The sequence below is a fragment of the Hyla sarda genome, chromosome 7, assembly GCF_029499605.1.
Source record: "Hyla sarda isolate aHylSar1 chromosome 7, aHylSar1.hap1, whole genome shotgun sequence".
Taxonomy (NCBI): Eukaryota; Metazoa; Chordata; class Amphibia; order Anura; family Hylidae; genus Hyla; species Hyla sarda.
The window spans coordinates 216818126-216833643 of record NC_079195.1 but is presented as its reverse complement, the minus strand read 5'-3'; the positions used below and the strand labels follow the sequence as shown (position 1 = coordinate 216833643).

Sequence of the window (15518 nt, the reverse complement as noted above, 5' to 3'; positions counted from 1 at the left end):
GCACAGGGCACACAAAGATCCGGCACAGGAAATAGAAAGTGCTGACACTTATAGAGTCAGTACAATTTGAAAACAATTAAGGACGCACTGGCCCTCTAAACAACAGGGTGCCTAGGAGGTGGGGGCGCATGCGCCGGGGAACAGAACCAGCGCAGAGGCCAGCAGGTGCAAGAGGTAAGTGATTGCCCGAGATTCACATGCGGCTGCGTCCCGCAATGCGAATACCGGACCCACCAGAGGAAGGAGAAGGAGAGCGCTCACGGCCGGAGTGCTCGCCGCAACAGTACAATTTCTGGCGCAAAAAACAAGCCCTCATATGGGTCTGTAGGTGGAAAATTGAAAGCGTTATGGCTATAAGAAGGTGAGGAGGAGAAAATGAAAGTGCAGATGTCCGTAAAGGAAAAAAACCCAGATGTGTCCGTAAAGGGGGAGACAGTCAACTAAACCCCCTAGGCCAGGTTCACACCATGATTTGTGCCCCCGAGGCATGAATATGTCAGGAAAATATCAAAATAACTTGTCAATTTGTCTTTGCTCGGACAGGCCCAGGCCCCATTCATTTTAATGGCTTGAGTGTAATCAGCTTAGTGACTAGATTCTGGTCACTTTCCCAACATATTCGAGTTTCGTATTGGACTGAAAAGTGCTGCAAGACGTGTTTCTCAGTCCAATCCAAAACTTGTATACAATCGGGAAATGAGCCGAATGTAGTACGAGCTGACTACGCTCGGGTCATTAAAATAAATGTGACCCCTGCCTGTCTGAACACGGATATATCGGCTTTCCATTTTGCCATTTTCTCGATGTATCCGAGCCTCGGAGGCACAGATCGAAGTGTGAACATGGACTTTGGATGCTGAGCTTCTGTCATTTCAGATAAACTGACTACAAAGTGAAAAAATGCTGTTCTTTATTTTTTGTCCTATCTTCCAACAAAAGGTAGAAAGAAATGGAAAGTGCTATTATTATTTTATAAGCGTTGTTGAATACCCTGGGATGTCTGTTTTTTTCAGCAGAGTACTTTTTGGGCCTATTATGGGGTGTTAACTGCAGTCACACATTGCAAAGAGTGGAGGGGAAAAAAAGGCACTTAAAAAAGAGAAAATGTAGCAGTTTATTCTCTGGCGACATAACAAGCCCTAGCAGTGGTTTACATATACGATTCGGATATTCTCCATAGAACAGTGTTTTCCAAACAGTGTGTCTCCAGCTGTTGCAAAACACCTCCAACCCCCAGCATGCCCGGACAGCCTTTAGCATATATTTACATCCTTTTGGCGCGAGGGGTGTATAACGAGGTCTCACTAGCTTAGTGTGTTTCATACCTGGTGAGTTCCGGCTACTATTAGCAGCCGGGACTCGCCTCTAATGCCGGACATCGGTGTAATTTCGATGCCTGGCACGAGATCCTAGAGCAGTGGTCTTCAACCTGTGGACCTCCAGATGTTGCAAAACTACAACTCCCAGCATGCCCGGACAGCCGTTGGCTGTCCGGGCATGCTGGGAGTTGTAGTTTTGCAACATCTGGAGGTCCGCAGGTTGGAGACTACTGTCCTAGAGTGTCAAAAATGCTGCTGCCGGTTGCATAGGGAAGCTGATCAGAATCTGCGTTGGCATGATCGCGGGGTCCTGATCAGCGGGCATTACGGCTGGAGGGTCCCTACCTGCCTCCATGGTGTCCACTAGTAGATCTGCACACCATTGAACAGTGTTTGCAATCAAACGATTGCTTGTAAAAGTCTCCTATGGGGACTAAAATATTGTAAAAAAAATAAAATAAAAATGATTAATAAAAGTGAATAAGCCCCTCCTCTATTAAAAGTGTAAATGACCCCTCCCCCCTTTTTAAATTATTTAAATAAAATAATGTAAACAAAATAAACATAAACGTCTTTGGTATCGCTACATGCAGAAATGTCCAATCTATTAAAAGATAATGTTAATGAAGCTGCACGGTGAACAGAATAAACATAAAAAATAGCAAACTCCAGAATTGCAGATTTTTGGTCACTTCATATGCCAGAAAAAAAATGGATAAAAATCATAAAAAGTCACATCTAAACAAAAATGACACTGAAAAAGTACTTTCATACAGCTGCCTATAAAGAAAAATAAGTGTCAGGCACATTCATGGACATTTATCAACGGGTTTAGTCAGGTTTTCTTTACTATAATTGTCGCAAAATTGTCGCAACTGCGACTACGCGATTTTTCGTGCAACATTTTGACTGGAAAGCAAGATAAAAGCAAGTTTTCCAAAAATTAACTACGTAGTAATAATTTTAAAATGGACTACGGGTAGTCAGGTATTTATTAATTGCGACAGTCGCAACTGCGCAAAAAAAAAGAGTCGCAACAGGGTTAAAAATTGACTAAATTTACTCCAGCTCAAACATGGAGCAGAAAAAGCTACTACCAAAGTAAAAAAGGAAAAACTGCTTACGTGAAAGAAAATTATCAACAGGCTGAAACCAGTTGATAAATAAGTCACAGATAAGCAAAAAAAAATTAAGGAAAAAATTACTAAAAAAAAGAATACATAAGGAAACATTGATAAATGTCCCTCATTGTTCTTTCCAGTCAGGCACGGTGCTCTCTGCTGCCACATCTGTCCAGAGCAGGAGCAAACCCCCAAAGCAAACCTCTCCTGCTCTGGACAGATGTGGCAGCAGAGAGCACCGTGCCTGACTGGAAAAAACAATGGGGGAGATTAAAGGGATAGTCCAGTGGTGAAAAACGTATCCCCTATCCTAAGGATAGGGGATAAGTTTGAGATTGCGGGGGGTCCGACCGCTGGGGCCCCCTGCGATCTCTTTGTACGGGGGCCAGGCTCTCCGGCCAGATGGCGGGTGTTGACCTCCGCACGAAGTGGCGGCCGACACGCCCCCTCAATACTTCTCAATGGCAGAGCCGGAGATTGCCGAAGGCAGCGCTCCGGCTCTGCCATAGAGTTGTATTGAGGGGGCGTGTTGGCCGCCGCTTCGTGCTGAGGTCGACACGCCCCCTTCCCGCGGGCTCTCGGGGCTCCATACAGGAGATCGCAGGGGGCCCCAGCGGTCGGACCCCCCGCGATCTGCAACTTATCCCCTATCCTTAAGATAGGGGATAAGTTGTTGACCACTGAGTCACCACTGGACTACTCCTTTAATGAAAACCTGTGCAGAGGAAAAGTTGCCCAGTTGCCCATAGCAACCAATCAGATCGCTTCTTTCATTTTTTGCAAAGGCCCTTCCAAAATGAAAGAAGCGATCTGATTGGTTGCTATGGGCAACTGGGCAACTTTTTCTCTACACAGGTTTTCAGAAATCCCCAATGGGGGAGATTAATGAAAACCTGTCCAAAGGAAAAGCTGCTGCCCATAGCAACCAATCAGATTGCTTCTTTCATTTTTGAAAAGGGCCTCTGAAAAGTGAAAGAAGCGATCTGATTGGTTGCTATGGGCAACTCAGCAGCTTTTCCTCTGGACAGGTTTTGATTAATCTCCCTCCAAAATGTTTACAGTAGTTCTGCTGTGTATACAGTATAGTTTTATTCGTCTTAATTCCATTAATTTACCATTTAGAAAAGTTTATCTTGGCTGGACCGGTCTGCAAATATAATGGGTGAAATTTAATACTGAAAAATCTTTTGATCGACGTTGGTGGCCATTTTGATTTACTTAAATCCAATTTGAACCTTTTGGTGATACATTAAAGTGAATAAAAATACAAAAAATAACAAAAAAAACTATTTTAAAAACCTTTTCACCCCCCCCAAAAAATAGATAAAGGGAAAAAACAACAAAAAATTGTAAGAACATAAAAATACTTTCGGTGTGCCATTTGGTCAGTTAAAAATGTAATTACATTTTTTTTTTATTGTTATTTTAAATGTAATTTAAATTTTTTTTTTATTGTTATTGTAATAATGACTATTGAACATCCTGGAAACCCACCCCCAGACCTTTAACCCTCTTTGAATGAAAGCTGTCATTGCTTATATGTTGGTTGAATCACGAGTCATGGGGTGGTCCTTGGCAGATTTTCCCGCCCCATCGGCCTTGATTACCGGACCTTTCTCTGTTTGGGTTTATGGAGAGAGATCTATCAGTCATGGCCGGCGATGCACCCAAGAGCCACTGGGGACCTCCCAAATGACTTATGGTTCAAGCAGCAAGGAAGTCATAACAGGTTCCCTTTCCGGGGTGACCATGATCAACGATGGAGCTGCTGGTGACAAATAAAGCCATTGTTTAATGTGGTGTCATGAACCTTTGGTTATTTTACATTGAAATCAATGATGCCCCCTATAGCATTTGTTTGGTGCTGCAATTTTTACTGCATTTTATTGCTCAGGATGGAATTTTTTATAGCTTCTTTTACCGGATTTCTTTGTTTTAAAATGAACCGTAAAAAAAACTTGGCTCGGTTCAGTACAACTCCTACCTGTTCACCTCCTATGGCTATAATGGATACTCTGGAGTAACGGAGTAATCTGACAGCTGTCAACTTATATGTCAGGCTCGGGTTCTTTGAAAAGGTCTTGAAGGACAACTAACATCCTGCACTTATTGGGCTGTGAAGATGGTGTGAAAGTTGTTAGGAAGAACAGATCGATAAAAGAAATACAGAAGGCAGACGATTGCCAGAGCTGGAAGCCATCTCCGATAGAAGATGTACCGCGCTTCACATTTGTAGACGTAAATGGTATAAACTTAGTTAAGCTGCTGCCGCTGCACATCTAGTAATGGCGCCTTTATTATTATTATCTTATTCTTTGCATTTGTCTTAAGAAATACAGACTCATTTTTAATCAGCAAAGGATTTCGACAAACACCTCGTCTCGGGGGTTGCCAGGCAACAGCAGAGATTCAGCAAAGGACGTTAAACACTTACAGCACAATAAGTAAAAAAAAAAAAGGAAAAGTTACCCAGAGGCTTGAAGTCATAAAATTGGTGAAAACCGGATCTGATGAATGATACCAAAGAAAATGATCATGGGTAATTGCTTACCGTCATCGGCTTGACAGGGCAAAAATATTCATGCCTGCAGCAATTATCCCCTGTCCACTAGGTAGGTAATACAGTAAATGCTGAATCGGTGAGTGCCCAACTGGTGGAACACCGACTGATCACCAAAATGATCGCACCACCCCCCACTGCTGCAAGTTCATGCCTGGCAGTAGCTTCAATGGAGTTGTAGTCATGCATCTGTCAAGGTGCGTGTACTGAGAAACATAACACAGTAGACTAGGGTAACGGGAGATCAGGGTACCCCATTCTGGTGATGGGTGGAGGTCCCAGAAGTCAGATCCGCACTGGTCAAGCGTCTATTATCTATCCAGTGATTGGTGATAAAGGTTTAGAACATAGAGGAAAACACAAAAAATAGGGCCCCTATAAAAAAAAAAAAATCATCCCCCCCCCTCCACCTCCTGTGGGTATACAACAATATACGCCACCATATTGTTCTTCCAGTGGGGTTTGTATGTAGTCTTTACCCATAGGACACATAGATAAGAGCTGTAACTGTTAGATATTAAACATTTTCTACCAACAATAGGACAATTCTATCTACATCTCCATTATTAACAGGGAGACAGTACTTTCTATACTTACAGTATATCATTTACATGGGGAGTACTGTCTGTACCTATATTAGGCTGGGTTCACACCACTTTTTTCAAATACGGTAACCGTGTACGGTTTTCCACAAAAAAACGTATACGACCGTATCTGAAACCGTATGCATAGAGAATGCATTGTAAACCGTATTCCAAATGTTGTGTACGGTTGCATCCGTTTTGCCTCGGATACGGTTTTGCCGATTTTTCAACCGTAGGCAAAAACGCTGTTGACCACGTTTTTGCCTCCGGTTGGAAACCCGTATGCGAACCGTATGCGGTTCTTTTAATATTGTTGTCTATGAGAACCGTACACAGAATTTCAGAATACAGTTGCACACGGTTTTTCTAATCTGTTTTTGGAGTTGACACATGCGCAGATTGGAATTTCAATAGAACAATAGTAACTTTATTAAATTGCTGGAAAACTAATTCCAACAAAATAGCAAAACCGTTGGCAAAAACTGATGCAAACGGATAGAACCGTACGGGGAAAAAACGTATAGGTTTTAATTTGGAGTCATAGGGTTGTATACGGTTGCATACGGTTTTTGCCATACGTTTTTTAGCGGAAAACCGTATACGGTAACCGTATTTGAAAAACGTGGTGTGAACCCAGCCTTATTTACATGAAGAGTACTGTCTGTACCTATATCATTTACATCAGGGGTCTCAAATTATCTGGGGGACACTGGAGGTGGCCAGGTAGCTGGGTGAGGCTGGGCCGCATGCGCCCCTTACATATAATACCCCATCATACGCCCCTCACATATAATGCCCCTTTCATGTGCCCCTTACATATAACACCCCATCATACGCCCCTCACATATAATGCCCCCATCATACGCCCCTCACATATAATGCCCCCATCATACGCCCCTCACATATAACACCCCATCATACGCCCCTCACATATAATGCCCCCATCATACGCCCCTCACATATAATGCCCCATCATACGCCACTCACATATAATGCCCCATCATATGCCCCTCACATATAATGCCCCCATCATGCGCCCCTCACATATAATGCCCCATCATACGCCCCTCACATATAATGCCCCCATCATACACCCCTCACATGTAATGCCTCATCATACACCCCTCACATATAATGCCTCATCATACGCCCCTCACATATAATGCCCCCATCATACGCCCCTCACATATAATGCCTCATCATACGCCCCTCACATATAATGCCCCCATCATGCGCCCCTCACATATAATGCCCCCATCATGCGCTCCTTACATATAATGCCCCCATCATGCACCTCTCATCATCCACCAGCAGCACCCCCCACCTGCAGTAGCACCACCATCATCCAACAGCAACCTCCCTCCCCATTCCCCTATCCCCCAGTGGTCATAGCATGAGCTGATGGATGATGGGGGGGTGCTACTTCTGGGGGGGGGGGGGGAGGAGCATTAGGTAGGCAGCAGTTTCCTCACATTAGGAAGGTAGCAGTTTCCCCACATTAGGAAGGTTGCATGTTCCTCGCATTAGGAAGGTAGCGGTTTCCCCACATTAGTAAGGTAGCAGTTTCCCCACATTAGGAAGGTAGCAGTTTCCCCCACATTAGTAAGGTAGCAGTTTCCCCACATTAGGAAGGTAGCATGTTCCCCACATTAGGAAGGTAGCGGTTTACCCACACTAGGAAGGTAGCATGTTCCCCACATTAGGAAGGTAGTGGTTTCCCCACATTAGTAAGTTAGAATGTTCCCCACATTTGGAAGGTAGCAGTTTCGCCACATTAGGAAGGTATCATGTTCCCCACATTAGGAAGGTAGCGGTTTCCCCACATTAGGAAGGTAGCATGTTCCCCACATTAGGAAGGTAACGGTTTCCCCACATTAAGAAAGTTGCATGTTCCCCACATTTGGAAGGTAACAGCTTTCCTACATTAGGAAGGTAGCAGTTTTCCCACATTAGGAAGGTAGCAGTTTCCCCACATTAGGAAGGTAGCAGTTTCCCCACATTAGGAAGGTAGCATGTTCCCTACATTAGGAAGGTAGCAGTTTCCCCACATTAGGAAGGTAGCATGTTCCCTACATTAGGAAGGTAGCAGTTTCCCCACATTACGAAGGTACCAGTTTCCCCACATTAGGAAGGTAGCATGTTCCCCACATTAGGAAGGTAGCATGTTCCCCAAATTAGGTAGCATTGTGCGCCCCCCCCCCCACAGACACAGACAGACAGACACACACATACACGTCTTTCCTGTAAATGATGTAGACACAGATAGTACTGCCTCTCCCTATAAATGATGGAGGTACAGATTGTACTCCCTCCTTGTTTCCCAACCTTGCAATTGATATAGGTACACATAGTTCTGCCTCAGTGTAAATAATAGAAGTATAGAGAGTACTGTCCCTTACATTGTGGCAGTAAAGAGAGTAATGCATTAGGAAAGGGTGCAGAGACGCGCGACTAAACTAATATGGGGCATGGATCATCTTAGCTATGAGGAGCGATTAAAGGAGTTACAATTGTTTAGTCTTGAGAAGAGACGTTTAAGGGGGGATATGATAAACGTATATAAGTATATTAATGGCCCATACAAAAAATATGGAGAAAAACTGTTCCAGGTTAAACCCCCCCAAAGGACGAGTTGGCACTCCCTCCGTCTGGAGAAGAAAAAGTTTAGTCTCAAGGGGCGACACGCCTTCTTTACCGTGAGGACTGTGAATTTATGGAACGGTCTACCTCAGGAACTGGTCACAGCAGGAACAATTAACAGCTTTAAAACAGGATTAGATACATTCCTGGAACAAAATAACATTAATGCTTATGAAGAAATATAAAATCCCATCCCTTCCCCAATATCGCGCCACACCCCTACCCCTTAATTCCCTGGTTGAACTTGATGGACATATGTCTTTTTTCGACCGTACTAACTATGTAACTATGCATCCTGTGTCTTTCTGAAAATTATGGAGATCTAAATAGTACTGCTGCCAAGTTTCCCCCTGTAAATGATATGATATAGGCACAGATAGAACTGCCTTCCTGTCTTTCCCTGTAAATGATTTGGGCACAGCATGTAATGCCCACCTGCCTCTACCTGTAAATAATATAGGTCCAGACAGTACTACCTTTCTATCTCTGCATGTAAATCAGGGTTCTCAAACTCCTGGCCTGCGGAACGAAATTTTGCAACCCGCACCAGGGATGTGTAATTTGTATTGCCCGATGGGCAGGGGACTTCTTGGCATTCAGCCCTGCTTCGGGCAAGCAGCGCTAAATGCCGTAAGACTTCACCCCCGCCCCGTCCATTAGAGGCCATTACCTTCACTTACCCCACCCTCCTCCTCCCCGTCTCCGGTTGGCCGGCTGGCCCGAGTCTGATGAGGGACGTCGCACATGTGACATCCCTCCGTAGACCCACGCAGGAGGACGTCAGTGACATCACTCGTCAGGCCGCCGCCGGAGGGGAGAAGCGCAGCATTTACAGGGATAGACAGGTGGGCATTACAAGCTGTATCCCAATGATGGAGAGGAGAAAGTGCTATCTGTACCTATATAATTTACAGGGTGGAACTTGGCAGATGTGCTATCTAGATCTCCATCAATTTTAGGAAAACATATGGGGACTTTAGGGCATTACTATTTATCTATATCATTTGCAGGAATTGCCTTGTGCCTCGGTATCCAGTGTGTTTGTGGGGGCAGTACTATCTTTACTATCATTTTCAGGTAGAGACCAGATGGTGGTACTCTCTATTGCTCAAAAATTTCAGGAAGAAACCAGGAGACAATACTCTCTGTACCTTCCTAATTTTCAGGAAGACATAAGGAGGCAGTACTATCTTTACTATCATTTTCAGGTAGAGACCAGATGGTGGTACTCTCTATTGCTCAAAAATTTCAGGAAGAAACCAGGAGACAATACTCTCTGTACCTTCCTAATTTTCAGGAAGACATAAGGAGACATAACTATGTATAGTCTGTAAAGGAGGCGGAACTATTCCGGTAAACATAGAACGAGTGGATTTTACCGAAAAAATAGTTATGTGCCATTTTTCTCTCCCACAAAGCCGTCCTTGCAGCTCTGTTTCATGTTGCTATTTGCATGATACTGTTTAGTCCTAGTCCGTGGTGCCTCCAGCTGTTGCAAAACTACAACTCCCAGCATGCCACTGCAAATAGTTCTGTCCGACGAGGCTGCGTCCACTTTTGCTGCTCCTTTTGGTGCAAATAGGTTACTGTCAGTTTGTCTTATATACCCATCAGTTCCTGGGAAAGCCTAGTAACCATATGTCATATCAGGTATGCACACCTGACAGAGAGATTGGTGCACACCAGTGTTCTCCTTCCAGTGTGCCTCCTGCTGTTGCAAAACTACAACTTCCAGCATGCTACTGTTAGTAGTCCTGTCCAAAGAGGCTGTGGCCACATTTGCTGCTCCGTTTGGTGCATTTAGGTCACTGTCCGGTGGTCATATATACCCATCTGTTCCTGGGAAAGCCTAGTGACCATATGTCATGCATACCTGTCAGAGATTGGTGTGCACCAGTGTTTTCCATCCAGGGTGCCCACAGCTGTTGCAAAACTACAACTCCCAGCATGCCACTGCTAATAGTTCTGTCCAAGGTGTCTGCGGACACTTTTACTGCTCCCTTTGGCGCATATAGGTTACTGTCCAGTTGTCATATATACCCATCAGTTCCTTGGAAAGCCTGGTAACTATAGGTCATGCATATCTGACAGAGTGATTGGTATGCACCAGTGTTTTCCATCCAGGGTGCCTCCAGCTGTTGCAAAACTACAACTTCCAGCATGCCCGGACAGCCTTAGGCTGTCCGGGCATGCTGGGAGTTGTAGTTTTGCAACAGCTGGAGGCACCCTGGTGGGGAAACACTGCTCTAGAGGAAAATTCTCTTTACAAAGTTTTCTCCAAAAGTTTAGTCTTATAAAGTAACTTTAAATGAGACGTCCATTGTTCTGAATCCTGTTGCCTCGCGCTAATGTTCTATCCGTAAATGCCCCTCGCCTCCAGAATAACAAACACCCCACGCACGAATCATTACAGCCGAAAAGATCCAGACAAGTATATTCTCTTCTCGGCGCACAGGATACTTTTCACAGGATTACACTTAATCTATTTCATCTCATTTTGCATCCAGCAATGAAATGACCTGGTAGTGACTGCAGCTGGGGCTTAGCCGCTTTAGGTGTTTGTTTCGCTTTCCTGTCTTAGCGAATATTTGTCAACAATAGCAGCCGAAAAATGCAAAAAGAAGAAAAAAAAAACTCTTTTATAAGGTAGAGAACGCGAGCAGAGCTTAAAACCTTCAATATGCAATTACTCGATTTGCATAAGAAGTGATACATGGTTACAAGAAACGGGGTGCTTAAAGGGGTACTCCAGTGTGAAAAAAAATGTGTTCAAATCAACTGGTGCCAGGAAGTTATACAGATTTTTAAATGACTTCTATTTACAAATCTTAATCCTTCCAGTATTTATCAGCTGCTCTATGCGCCAGAGGAAGTTGTGTAGTTTTTTCCAGTCTGACCAAAGTGCTCTCTGCTGACAACTATATTTTCTGTCCCTCTCCCCAGAAGTAATTACATTCAGGGCTCACATCTCATCTGCCCCCAGCAGTAATAACATTCGGGGCTCACATCTCATCCTCCCAGTGGTAATCACATTCATTGATCACATCCCCCCCCCCCCTTTAGTAGTAATCACATTCAGGGATCACATCCCCCCCCCTTTGTAGTAATCACATTCAGGGATCACATCACCCCCTTCCCCCTTTAGTAGTAATCACATTCAAGGATCACATCTCCCCCTTTTATTAGTAATCACATTCAGGGATCAAATCTTTTCTGCCCCCCAGCAGTAGTCACATTCAGGGCTTACATTACACCTACCCAGCAGTAATCACATTCAGGGTTCACATTGCATTCCCACCCAGCAGTAATCACCTTCAGTACTCACATCTCATCCTCCCCAGTAGTAATAACATTCGAGGTTTACATCTCATCCTCCCAGCAGTAATCACAATCATGGATCACATCTCCCCCCCCCCCTCCTTCTTTAGTAGTATTCACATTCAGGGATCACATCTTTTCTGCCCCCCAGCAGTAATTACATTCAGGGCTTACATTACATCCCCCTGGCAGTAATCACATTCAGGGCTTACATTACATCCCCCAGCAGTAATCACATTTAGGGTTCACATTGCATTCCCACCCAGCAGTAATCGCCTTCAGTACTCACATCTCATCCTCCCCAGTAGTAATAACATTCGAGGTTTACATCTCATCCTCCCAGCAGTAATCACATTCATGGATCACATCTCCCCCCCCCCCCCTCCCTCCTTCTTTAGTAGTATTCACATTCAGGGATCACATCTTTTCTGCCCACCAGCAGTAATTACATTCAGGGCTTACATTACATCCCCCTGGCAGTAATCACATTCAGGGCTTACATTACATCCCCCCAGCAGTAATCACATTTAGCGTTCACATTGCATTCCCACCCAGCAGTAATCACCTTCAGTACTCACATCACATCCTCCCCAGTAGTAATAACATTCAGGGCTCACATCTCATCCACCTCCAGTTCACATCTCATCCACCCCCAGTTCTGTAAGGCGCCCCCCTCCCCCCCCCCCCATACCTCCTAGCACTAAGTTAGTAGCTTAGAATGTAAAGTCACTATATATTCCTTTGTAGGTAGTACTGTTTTAACTTTTTCAACTAAGGGAGTGAAAAAATTGATTATCCTCCTATGTAATCCTCATGGCATTTCTTTGATCTCTCCCTCCTTTAGACTAAAAACTGTAAATTTAATGGGGGGCGGAGCTTAGATTAAATTAATTAACCGCCCTTGTTAAAACTCATAACAAAGCGCTGTCCTGTCCAAACCACATTTTTTTGCTTTGTTTTCCTTTTAAGAACAATCATATTTTTCAAATAATTTAAAAGCCATTTGTCCACTGCAGATTTTGTAAAAGAAACGTATTAAAACCATCCCTGACTTCATACGGTTAATGTTGCTACACGGCCGTATCCTCATAGGTCAGACTGCACGATGCCTCCGGGTGACAGAGTGATAGATGGGCAGGAAGAAGACGGATGAGTAAGAAGCTGTAACACCTGGAAATCCGTATCGGTATATGAGGTGAACAATGAGGCTGAATGTCAAAATGAATGCACAAAACACAGAGCGCGTACATGATGTCTTCTGCTTATATGGAGAGTTAGGATTGTCAAATATACAATAGGGCCCCAATTTATCAATCTGCCTGAATCCAAAACTGTCTGGTCACCCATAACAACCATATATTAGACTATACAAGACAGATCCTCTATACTACACCACACAGGACAGATCCTCTATACTACACCACACAGGACACATCCTCTATACTACACCACACAGGAGAGATCCTCTATACTACACCACACAGGAGAGATCCTCTATACTACACCACACAGGAGAGATCCTCTATACTACACCACACAGGACAGATCCTCTATACTACACCACACAGGACAGATCCTCTATACTACACCACACAGGAGAGATCCTCTATACTACACCACACAGGAGAGATCCTCTATACTACACCACACAGGAGAGATCCTCTATACTACACCACACAGGAGAGATCCTCTATACTACACCACACAGGAGAGATCCTCTATACTACACCACACAGGAGAGATCCTCTATACTACACCACACAGGAGAGATCCCCTGTACTACACCACACAGGACACATCCTCTATACTACACCACACAGGACAGATCCTCTATACTACACCACACAGGACACATCCTCTATACTACACCACACAGGAGAGATCCTCTATACTACACCACACAGGACACATCCTCTATACTACACCACACAGGAGAGATCCTCTATACTACACCACACAGGACAGATCCTCTATACTACACCACACAGGACAGATCCTCTATACTACACCACACAGGACAGATCCTCTATACTACACCACACAGGACACATCCTCTATACTACACCACACAGGAGAGATCCTCTATACTACACCACACAGGACAGATCCTCTATACTACACCACACAGGCGAGATCCTCTATACTGCACCACACAGGAGAGATCCTCTATACTACACCACACAGGAGAGATCCTCTATACTACACCACACGGGACAGATCCTCTATACTACACCACACAGGAGAGATCCTCTATACTACACCACACAGGACAGATCCTCTATACTACACCACACAGGAGAGATCCTCTATACTACACCACACAGGAGAGATCCTCTATACTACACCACACAGGAGAGATCCTCTATACTACACCACACAGGAGAGATCCTCTATACTGCACCACACAGGAGAGATCCTCTATACTACACCACACAGGAGAGATCCTCTATAATACACCACACAGGAGAGATCCTCTATACTACACCACACAGGACAGATCCTCTATACTACACCACACAGGACAGATCCTCTATACTACACCACACAGGACAGATCCTCTATACTACACCACACAGGACAGATCCTCTATACTACACCACACAGGACAGATCCTCTATACTACACCACACAGGACAGATCCTCTATACTACACCACACAGGACAGATCCTCTATACTACACCACACAGGAGAGATCCTCTATACTACATCACACAGGAGAGATCCTCTATACTACACCACACAGGAGAGATCCTCTATACTACACTACACAGGACAGATCCTCTATACTACACCACACAGGACAGATCCTCTATACTACACCACACGGGAGAGATCCTCTATACTACACCACACAGGAGAGATCCTCTATACTACACCACACAGGAGAGATCCTCTATACTACACCACACAGGACAGATCCTCTATACTACACCACACAGGACAGATCCTCTATACTACACCACACAGGAGAGATCCTCTATACTACACCACACAGGACAGATCCTCTATACTACACCACACAGGCGAGATCCTCTATACTGCACCACACAGGAGAGATCCTCTATACTACACCACACAGGAGAGATCCTCTATACTACACCACACAGGAGAGATCCTCTATACTACACCACACAGGAGAGATCCTCTATACTACACCACACAGGAGAGATCCTCTATACTACACCACACAGGACAGATCCTCTATACTACACCACACAGGACAGATCCTCTATACTACACCACACAGGAGAGATCCTCTATACTACACCACACAGGACAGATCCTCTATACTACACCACACAGGAGAGATCCTCTATACTGCACCACACAGGAGAGATCCTCTATACTACACCACACAGGAGAGATCCTCTATACTACACCACACAGGAGAGACCCTCTATACTACACCACACAGGAGAGATCCTCTATACTACACCACACAGGACAGATCCTCTATACTACACCACACAGGAGAGATCCTCTATACTACACCACACAGGACAGATCCTCTATACTACACCACACAGGACAGATCCTCTATACTACACCACACAGGAGAGATCCTCTATACTACACCACACAGGACAGATCCTCTATACTACACCACACAGGACAGATCCTCTATACTACACCACACAGGAGAAATCCTCTATACTACACCACACAGGAGAGATCCTCTATACTACACCACACAGGAGAGATCCTCTATACTACACCACACAGGAGAGATCCTCTATACTACACCACACAGGACAGATCCTCTATACTACACCACACAGGAGAGATCCTCTATACTACACCACACAGGAGAGATCCTCTATACTACACCACACAGGAGAGATCCTCTATACTACACCACACAGGACAGATCCTCTATACTACACCACACAGGAGAGATCCTCTATACTACCCCACACAGGACAGATCCTCTATACTACACCACACAGGACAGATCCTCTATACTACACCACACAG

At 44.6% G+C, this 15518-nt stretch overlaps 1 protein-coding gene across 6 annotated transcripts in view; it reads left to right on the top strand.

Annotated features, from left to right (window-relative positions):
* ST6GALNAC3 (ST6 N-acetylgalactosaminide alpha-2,6-sialyltransferase 3) overlaps nucleotides 1–15518 on the top strand; it is a 273708-nt gene that overhangs the window by 140805 nt on the left and 117385 nt on the right. Inside the window, exon 1 of one of the 6 annotated variants that reach the window (XM_056532669.1) lies at nucleotides 12693–12737. The exons of the other annotated variants lie outside the window; for them this stretch is intronic. The gene's annotated coding sequence lies outside the window, so the exon portion shown is untranslated. Of the gene's footprint in view, nucleotides 1–12692; nucleotides 12738–15518 lie in introns of those variants that run through there. 6 annotated transcript variants of the gene reach the window in all.